Source organism: Lactuca virosa, chromosome 4 (assembly GCF_052849685.1).
Source record: "Lactuca virosa cultivar CGN04683 chromosome 4, Lactuca_virosa_CGN04683_v6, whole genome shotgun sequence".
Classification (NCBI taxonomy): domain Eukaryota; kingdom Viridiplantae; phylum Streptophyta; class Magnoliopsida; order Asterales; family Asteraceae; genus Lactuca; species Lactuca virosa.
The window spans coordinates 409,221,256-409,231,597 of record NC_136429.1 but is presented as its reverse complement, the minus strand read 5'-3'; the positions used below and the strand labels follow the sequence as shown (position 1 = coordinate 409,231,597).

The window sequence follows — 10,342 nt, the reverse complement described above, 5'->3', positions numbered from 1 at the left end:
GAGAATTTTTAAATGAGCAATATGCATTTAAGACAATTATCAAATGATGTTTCTAATACGAGAAACTCAATTAAAGAGACTGAAGTTGAATTAACCAACTTATTGGATAATATGCCAACAACAGACACAAATATCCTTGATAGTATTCGCCATACTAAACGAATTAATTTATTAAGATTCAGACTAATAGGCCTAAGAGCTCATCTTAGGTTTTTGGAGAATAAACTTATATTGCTTTTGAATTAAATTTTGCAGAATGATCTCCAATAAGGGAAGAGGTGGCTACCCTAATAGAGGTGGTAGAGGAAGAGGATCATATCCTCTTATTCAACAGGGAAAAAATTTATTAATGGCTGAAAATATTGTCTCTCAACCATCATCATCCAATATGCCGAAACCTGGAGATCCACTATACTCGGCTTTCCAACAATTCTTGAAGCAACAGAAGGATAATAATCCTTCTTTCTCAAAAATAGTTTCAGAGGAAGACAATGATGATTCCTCAGAATATATTTTAACCCCCCCACAAAGATTTAATAATTCTTTTAGAAGAAATGATATCATGCTATATTTTGAGGATAATGATGATCCATGGAATTTATTTTCCAGATATCTGGATACTGCGTCATACGCAGCATGTTCCTATAAATCACGAAATTATTATGAGAATATACTAATTTCTACAGGTACATGTGAAATTTCACATTTCTCCTCTGCAGGAGATAAAAAAGTTTATAACTTTAGCAAAGTAATATTCAAGAGGATTATATCTGCAGAAGAATGGGGTTTAAGCACCCTCAGGGAAAGAGAATTTCTCCACCCTGAACAAAAAATCTTAATAAAATACAATTTCTGGGATTATATCGATAGCTTTTATAAAGCTTTTCTTTATGAAAATCCAAAAAAGAAACATTCTTGGTTTTTCAAAATATGTGACCAAGTTTATAAACAAAAGTTGCCAAATTGGTTTACACAATGGTGGACATCATATGGTCCAAGTGTTCAAATTCTACCTGAACCATTCAAATCTTTATATGTTGAATGGTTACATGTAGCTCCTAAATACAAGGAAGCTCTTGAACATTCCAATGGGGGAAGGGAAGTAATACCTACTCTACATTTTTTCATAGAATTTTCAATTCCCTGGATCTGGAAATGGATCCCAGAAGTGGATTATAGTCCCAATCAGTTCCTATCTTTACAAAGGTCATACCTTACAAAATTTTGGGCAAAGATGTTGCAAAAAGATCCGATCTCAAATGAGATAAATTCTAAACAAACGATTGCTAATATCAATCAAGCAATTTCGAAATATAAATCCCAAAAAGAATTTTTATCCCATAAGGAACAATCCAACAGTTTTAATCCTTATGAAAAAGCATTGAACTCCATCAAAGCACAGGGAAATTCCTCGCCATCAAAAGATGAAATTATCAAGACCTATTTCCGTCAAATGAAAGAAGATCTGCTTCAAAACATTAATAAACAATCGTCAGACAGCTCCATGTTATCTACATGCAATGATGATAATTGTCTCGTAGGCGAATCTCAGCCAATTGATGATAACAATGACATTATGGATGAATTTACGGTCGAAGATGCTTTTGCCACTATTGAAGATATAATGTTGGAAAAGCTACAAAAGAAGAAGACAAAAACTTAATAAGTTTACGGTGAAAATTCCTACACCTGTTATTTGCTTTTATAAAGCAACAATAATAGAGGCATCTTATCAACCAGTTGTCACAATGCACTCGATAGTGCACTCAATTATTATTCTGTAACATTTTATAGTTTTTAATCTTTATTTGAAGTCTGGGCCTATATATAGGCTATTATGTTTACATATTTTGTATCTTGGAAGAGTTCTTCCTATCCTTTGCTTGTTCTCTCTCTTGTAAAAATATTCTGAAGCAATAAAATAAGTTTTAAAGTATTACTGGTGCATCCATCTTGCGTTGATTGTGTTTCCCCTAATTCTTGTAAGTTTTCATTACTTATACTTTATTATTGTTTGTACTAGCCTAATGATAGGCTAAATCCTTTTAAGTGTTAAGTAATCTCATGAAATTATGGCTTTACTAATTTTGTAGAAACCTTCGGTATCATATGGATATTTGAAATACAAAAGTCTAGGTTGATAACAAGTAAGTTAATTTGAAATGATTAAACCACTAGTCGTGATGTTGCCCGTCTTTTAGCCGAAGTTTGGCGTTTTAGGGCTGTTTGTCATTGACTCGGTATATATTATCGTTTCAAATTAAATTACCTGTTTATTGTAAAAAATCCTATGACTGTATTTTGACATAACTATATGGTACCCCTGGGCATTCTCTGTGCAAAAATGGTATATATATATATATATATATATATATATATATATATATATATATATATATATATATATATATATATATATATATATAGAAACCATTTTAAGTCATATAACCAAAACCATTTTAAGTCATATAACCAATAAACTAGTCTCAGTGTTAGAGAATAAAAATATCAAAGGCCAAAAAAGATTGTATATTTAGATCTTGGGCAAGAGCACCATGGCAAAAAATAAAAACTTACTTTTTTTTAAGGATATATCGGAAAAACAATTATAACAGATAACATAAATCTTTTTTTCTTAATTAAATAGAAATTTATATTGATATATAAAAAATAATTTTTTCGAAAGTAAAAACTTCATTTCATTTTGTTGGTTTTTTTATAATATATTATTTTATTGGAAATAAATTAACTATAAATAGAATTCATAATTATTTTTATCCTTTATAAATAGATATCTACGTTGATATATGTTTTTTTCCTTTCAGTTTAATCTTGTTTGATTCACATTGATAGTGTTAATTGTATATAATGTAATTTTTAGTATTAATAATGTGAATTTCACTTAATGTCTTAACAATTTTATCATTCAAAATTTAATTTAGCTAAATTTACACGTAAATTACTTACTTTCATATCTATATTCGAATAAATATTCATATTTACATGTAAATCAAAATATATTTACTTCTAATTGTATATCATTTCAACGTTTTTCTTATTCATAAAAGTGTTTTGTAAAGAATCTCAACTACATATAATTCAGTTATTAGCATTCACGATATGAATATGTTTTACTATTTCAACACTTGCATTATTTATAAATTATTTTATTGAAATTTACAAGTGAATAACTTCCTCTAACATCTAAATTTTAATAAATATTTACATTTACATTCGAACCCAAAGATATTTACTTGTCGTATTATACTATTTCAGTGTTTTGATTATGCATACATTTGTTTGGTAAGATTCGCAAATGAATTTATTCACACTGTGACTATAAATTATATATAATCAGTGTCAGATCCATAATTTTAATTTTGTTGTGTTGGGGGAATCAAAAGCTATAAAATAATTTTTTTTCAGAGTCGGGTCAAATCGATTTTAAATACTAGTATCAAAGTTTGAGTACAAAAACAAATATTTAAATAACAAATTATAAATGAAATTATAAATGAAAACTAAAAACTGAAAAATTAACCATCTAATCTAAAAATAACACATAATCAATAAATTTATTGTCAGAAAATTAAACAAAACTAGCTATCTAATCTAAATAATAACACGTGAAACTAAAATTTGAAAAATTTATATACTAAAAGCCGAATCCTACAATTCATAAATTGTTAATATTATGTCTCTATGTTGCTTACAAAACCAACCGACCAACCCAATATTAATAAGGGGCACTATATATTTTGTTGACTTTGCGATTGAGGGCATAATAGGGTGAGCAAAAACCGCACCGCAATTAAAATTAACCGTAAAAACCGCATAAACCGCAACCGCAATAAAAACCGACGGTGAAGTTCTCTATTTTTTTCAAAAACCGAAAATTTGCGGTGCGGTACGGTAATTAGTTTTCAAAAACCGCAAAAAAAAACTGCACCACACCGCATATATTATATACAACTTTTTTTTATTGATTATTAATATATTAAATATTAAAAATAAGACAAGTTTTATGAATGAAATATTAGAAGACAAAAGTGTTGGTTTTTGTTATGTTTAACTTTGAAAAACGGTGAAATTAGACAATTTTAAGAAATTTATTGTTAATTACTATTGATTTGACGTTTTTAAGATATTAATTGTTTGTGATTTAAGTTAATTGATTTGAACTTTTAAAACCGTTTCAGCTCTAAACTATGGTTAAAAATCACACAAAATAACCGCACCAAATCCATGCGGTTAATAACCGCAACACAGAAAAAACAAAACCGCACAACAAAAATAACCGCCTAACCGCACCGCAAATATAACCGCACCAAGCGGTTTTGAAATGGATTAACCGCATTTGCGGTTAGTGGTGATGTTTTTTCTAATAACCGCACCGAACCGCACCGCGCTCACCCCATCATGTATTTAAAACAATAGCGATAAAACTTATAGCTTAGATGAAGTGTGTTTTTTTTTTAAGAATAAAAAATCCACTTTTATATATCAATATAGATTTCTTTGAAAAAAATGATAAAACCTTATGAATTTCGGTATATTCGTTTTTATTTTCGATTAACGATTAGCTATAAAAAATATATATAAAAAGAAAATGAGTTTCTCTATCATAATTTGTATATGCACGGACACCATAAGTGATAGAATTTTACGAACAAAAATTAGTTCTTTGTTCCATAATTTTCAAATATTTCCTAATTGAAGGTATATATATATATATATATATATATATATATATATATATATATATATATATATATATATATATATATATATATATATATATATATATATATATATATATATATATATATATATATAGGAGTAGGATCAAATGAGAACACTAAAAAGATTGAAAACGTGAGAACAAATCTGGACCATTTAAATACTTAAATCTAAGGTCATTATTGAAAGAGGGATTTATGAAAAATTCTTAAACTGTTGGCATTAAAATGTAACTTTTAAATGGTTAGAAGGACATAGCAGGAATTTGAACTTTACTATCTCCTATAATTTCTCACCCTTTCATATATTTCCTTTAATCTATCGTGTATATATTTCCACCTCTTCTTTTTAGGGTTTCATAAAAATACGCCATCATCGATCTGGGCATCACCTACAACCCACCACGAAGATCTGTTCCCATCATCATTGGTCTCGGTAGGTGCAGCAAGGGCTGCTCAAGCTGTTTTTGGCTGCTTCTCCTTCGATTCCGGTAGCATATGCGAAGGGGAGGAGAACATTTGGCCCGATGGAGCAAGGCAAGCGGAAACATCAGCTCCGGTGAGGGTTTTCGCCGTGGTGCTCGATAGAAGAAGAGGAAGGTGATAGGGGACGAAGAAACAGGCAGTAACAACGATCTATCAATAGAAATCGATGGGTCACGATAGGGGTAGTTCACCGGGTAACGCTTCTTTTTCTTTTACTTTTAATTTGACTGTAAATCAATGGGGCTTAATGATGGGTGTTTGGCTTTGATTTTCCAACAGAAACCGATGGGTTTATATTACTAGATTTCGATTGGTGTTTTGTTTGCTGGAAGTTGATATGAAGAAGATGAAGCAATAATCCTAATGGTTGTATTTCTTGTTTGCAGGAAATCACGAGAACAAAACAAAATTTATTCTTGACTGTAACTTGATAGGAAGGAAGAAGAAGGGTAAAAACGGGTTTGGTTTTTGTTTTGGTTGATTCATTTGAAAAGAACAAGGAAAAAGAAAACGAGGGTAATAGATGTGAATCAGTTTACGGATTGATTAATTGTTAATGATTAGAACTATGTTTTTTAGATAAAGTTTCAGTTGTAATCTTATATGAATACAATGTCAAATGTCTCATTTGTAGTTAAACGTCAATGAAAAGAAGTATATTATAATTACATGATTTCATATCTTAATGATTTATGTTTTGAACAGGTGTAATTTAGAGCTTGATGTTTCTAATAAGGATAACCTTAAAGTATGAAAATTGATAGCAGGATCAAGGACGTCCCTCTTCGTTTATATATGTATGATAGCAGCAAGAAAATATGAAGAAAAAAAAACAATGTTGTAGTAATTCATCTATGATTCACATTATAATCTTATATGAATATAACTACTGAAAATATAGGAATTTAGATGTTTTTTGTATTATTGTAAATTTATTCATGTATGATTAGAGTTGTATTCATTTATGATTGTAATAAAAGGCGTATTCATTTGCAACGAAATGATGAATTCTTAAACATTTTTTGATATCAATTCATGAACAAAAAAAAAACGACAAATCCAGTCATGACCTTTCATAACTCAATAAATTAGTTTGATATTTATTCATTTATGGATAATAATCATGTAAAGCAAGATAAAATCATTTTAAATTGATAACTTTTTTTTCTCTTTCATTAATGATATAAAAAAAATGGAAAAAAAATTATTTTTTTGGTAACAGTCAATTAGAATCCCAAAAATTTAGGAAAATATCATTTAATTAAAAGACAAGTTTACTTATATGCCCTTACCTACTTGCAAATTTTACAAAACTATTTTCAAAAAACCCTTTCTTTTTGTTTTTTAATATTTAGGTTTATATTTTATAGAAAAATAAAATAAATATATCAAAATTCATATTTTTTTTACTCTTTAAATAGCCATTCATAATAATACATAATTTTTTTGGATTTTTTAGTTTAAATTCACATTATGAGTTATGAAAACCAAATTTTATTCGGTTCGAATTCACATTATGAATAAGAGTACGTGAATTTTGAAACCTAAATTATACTATATGGTTCTAGTTCAGATCCTCAATGTCACTAAACTATATATATATATATATATATATATATATATATATTTTGAGGTACCTTTAGGAACAGTACTTTGTTCCTGCTGGTGAGTTTCTTTTAATCTGTTTCATTAATTTTGGGCACAACAACGTGTGCTCTGCCTGATTCCACCGCCAGTTTAGCCAATAACAATGAGATTAGTGTCAGTATCCACCGCTTCGTTCCTCTTCACCGATATACGCAATTCAGCTCCTTCCACATATTTTCTATTAGGTTAGGGCTATACATATTCGCTTCCTCCTTCCCGATTCCGGTTTTGGATGCTTCCCATCATTCCCACCGTTCCAACCTCAGGAACCATAGATGCATGTTGATGTTTTCCTCCATCCCTACTATTCTCTCGACTTCTGCCACCGGAAGCAAACAACCAGTCACCACGACATCTTCATCGCCCCTGTCGCCCAATCAACTGTTGCACAACTATATCACCACTTCCGCCGACATCTATAGTAGTGGATGCATACATCGATCGACCACCCCTGACTCCGATTATCCAAATACACCACCATGTTTCTACGCCTCCATCTTCCATCTGGAGGTGATATGTCTCTTCTGGTAAGTGTTCCACCTCCGACCTCTCACAAACGCCACCGCCACCGCCACCAAGAGGCAGAAGTCGACGTTTATTGCTCACCTGCCCTATGCAACGTAGGTGTTCAGCCCGTCGCAATGGACTTTGCTTTGGCCGACAATTTCCAGGTTTTATTCTTAAAATGTTTGATGTTTGATTTCCTTCATCTCTGTTGGATTTTTCTTCTTCTTTGCACAGCTAAGTTCCTGCAGTCAAAAACCAAATACACTATATTCATTCTTTCCATATGGTTCGTCTTTCTCTGGTAAGATAAACCCTATAGACTTCCATCATCGTTCACCTACATCCGTTGTTCTATTTTTTTTGAATTTATCCAACCAAACCTTCCAACCAAAGACGTCATCTTTGTGTCTGTATCTTTTTCCATCGTCTACATCACTTACCGCCCTCTCCACCACTTATTGATACCCCAATACCTTTTCACCACTAAGAGCTTCACAGGTAGATAAATGCAATTGAACTGAAAAATGGTTGGAATTTTCTCTAACAGTTCCGAATAAGAGGTGATGGAGACAAAATATATTTCGCCCAATGACTGCATCTTCCACCTTCTACTTCTTCTTTTCCATTTCCTAATTATATTTTGTTTGTTTCTCTTGATTAGAACCACTAATTGAAGAATCTCCTTGCCAGGCTACAAAAGAACCAAAATACTCGTGATGCAAGTTGAAGGACCACACTTTACGTTTGGTGCTCCTCTTGATGTATCACATGTAAGTTTCCTCTTTCTAGCTCTACATGTTTCTTAATTTATTCGTTCTTTCTCTACTAAACAACTTTTGAGTTCTGTAAAAGAAATCAATTTTTTTTAATACATATCAGAATATTCAACTTTATATCACTATCTATTAATTTCCCATTCAAATTTGTCTTAATCCTGCTTAATTTTACTTTGTTGTATAAGTCAATCATTAATGGAGCTTTTTTCCTTTCAAGTTAGATGTTATGAAAAACTGTTTGGGTGATGAAACAATACATATGTGTCATGTTAAACTATGAGTTTATGATGCACATAAGTTGTTTGATGAAATGTTTCATAGAGAATTCAACCGATGTTTGTATTTTCTAATTATCAAATGAGTATTGTTGGTCATCTTACCTGGTAATCCATGCTGCAATTTCTGATTGTGTTCAATAATATTTGGCTTCATCAATCCTATTGAACTGTTAACAGGTATTGTTTTACATATGTAGATACGCTAACATGTATGTATATGCTTTTTGCTAACAGAATTATGTTACATTCAATTCACAGATTTTGCTGATGACCAGTCCACTTTTTTTTTTTTTCACATACGTTCACATTAAATATGATCACTTTTTCTATATTTAGGTATATTCGAATGAGAGTACTCAAAGTATACATTTATAGGAAATTTCATGAAGACAGCTCATTCAAAAGTCACATGTAAGTATATTTACACAAATACAATATTTGAGAATGTTCCACTTAATCATATATCTTTTTTGGTGCATTATAAGGTTTATGAACTAGGTTGGAAGCAGGATGAATTCATGTTACAAGGTCAGTATTTGGGAAAGCCTAATTCATTTTTTACGTTTTCTATTAATTCGCTTTTATATTTATTAGGTAAAAACAAAACACCAATATATTGCTTACCAGATTAAGTCTCTTATGTTTATTTATACTCATATTTCATAATTTGCAGTGTCATAAAGATGTATCTGATCTATCGATATTTGTTGTTAAAAGGAAAACGAACAAGTTCTAATCAAATATGGAGAAAGAAGTTTGATTTAAGGGTTCAATCGCTTATTCTTTGTTTATTTACAACACGATGTGGAATTACCGGAAGTTGTACGCTCTTAATCTTCATTTTTCTTCTAATTAATTGATCAAACTAATAGCAATTCATATTGTGTGTTGAAATGAATTAATTTGATTCAAACTGCTTATTAAAAACTGATGACAACATCAGAACATTTTAAGAAAGTTCAAGTATTTGAGATGAATGTTATCTTTTTTTTTTTTTATGCTATTTTAGGAATTATTGAGCTGTTGATAGATTCATTAGTGGGCTCTTCATTTCTGATGCAATATTCTGCTATTCAAATCACATACCGAATGCATTTTCAGGGAGAGAGAGAGATACATGTTTGTTATTTTGCTAATTATTAATCAGAGATCGATCTCTAATGGAAGCCCTAACATTTAACATTTCCGAATTAAATTCCATATTCTTAGATTTTTTTCCTTTAGTTTTGCATCAAATATATCATATTTCAAAATGATTTTTTTTTCCTAATTCAAGTTCTCATCATTGCAGATAGAGGACTAACACGTAAAGCCTTTGGCAATGGTAGTCAATGAGGGTAACAAACTTGGACATGATGTTGATGAGGATAAGGCAATTGTCCTTTATAAGGTAACAAACTGTCACACCCCCAAACTAGAACGGCGGAAACGTCTGGGAGCGGATGACTTCATGTACAATATCATAACAATTGAATAGTAGCGATCAAAGCATTACAACCATTGTATTGAATATTTAATAAGTTTACATTGTGCTCAAAACATTGTTTACATGATATCAAATGCATATAACAAAATAAATAACGTGATGCGACGATGTCCCATCCACCAAAACTTATGTGGTTACCTCTTTAGTGATTCCCAGAGAATACAAGTGATTTTGAAAAAGTGTCAACGATTAAGTTGGTGAGTTCATAAGCGTTTTGTATGAAAAGGATTTGTAAAGGTTTCGTGTAAAATGATAGTGTATACTTCCAGAAAATCCGATATTTTTCTTTATACATGAGTTGTAAGTCTTAAATCCCAAGTCTTAAATCCCAAGACTAAAAATGTAAGTAATACTGTACTAAAAAAATGGTGTTATGAAGTTTTATCTTTATATAAAACTACTTGAATGTATGTTAACCTGTAA

The 10,342-nt window shown here is 30.5% G+C and overlaps 1 long non-coding RNA gene across 1 annotated transcript; it reads left to right on the top strand.

Annotated features, from left to right (window-relative positions):
- The first annotated feature begins 6,897 nt into the window (after positions 1-6,897).
- On the top strand, positions 6,898-9,926 carry LOC145169072 (uncharacterized). The gene is made up of 6 exons (XR_013742275.1): positions 6,898-7,543; positions 8,070-8,149; positions 8,770-8,844; positions 8,919-8,961; positions 9,107-9,255; positions 9,725-9,926. It is a non-coding gene; the product is annotated as an uncharacterized LOC145169072 (long non-coding RNA).
- Positions 9,927-10,342: the final 416 nt, after the last annotated feature.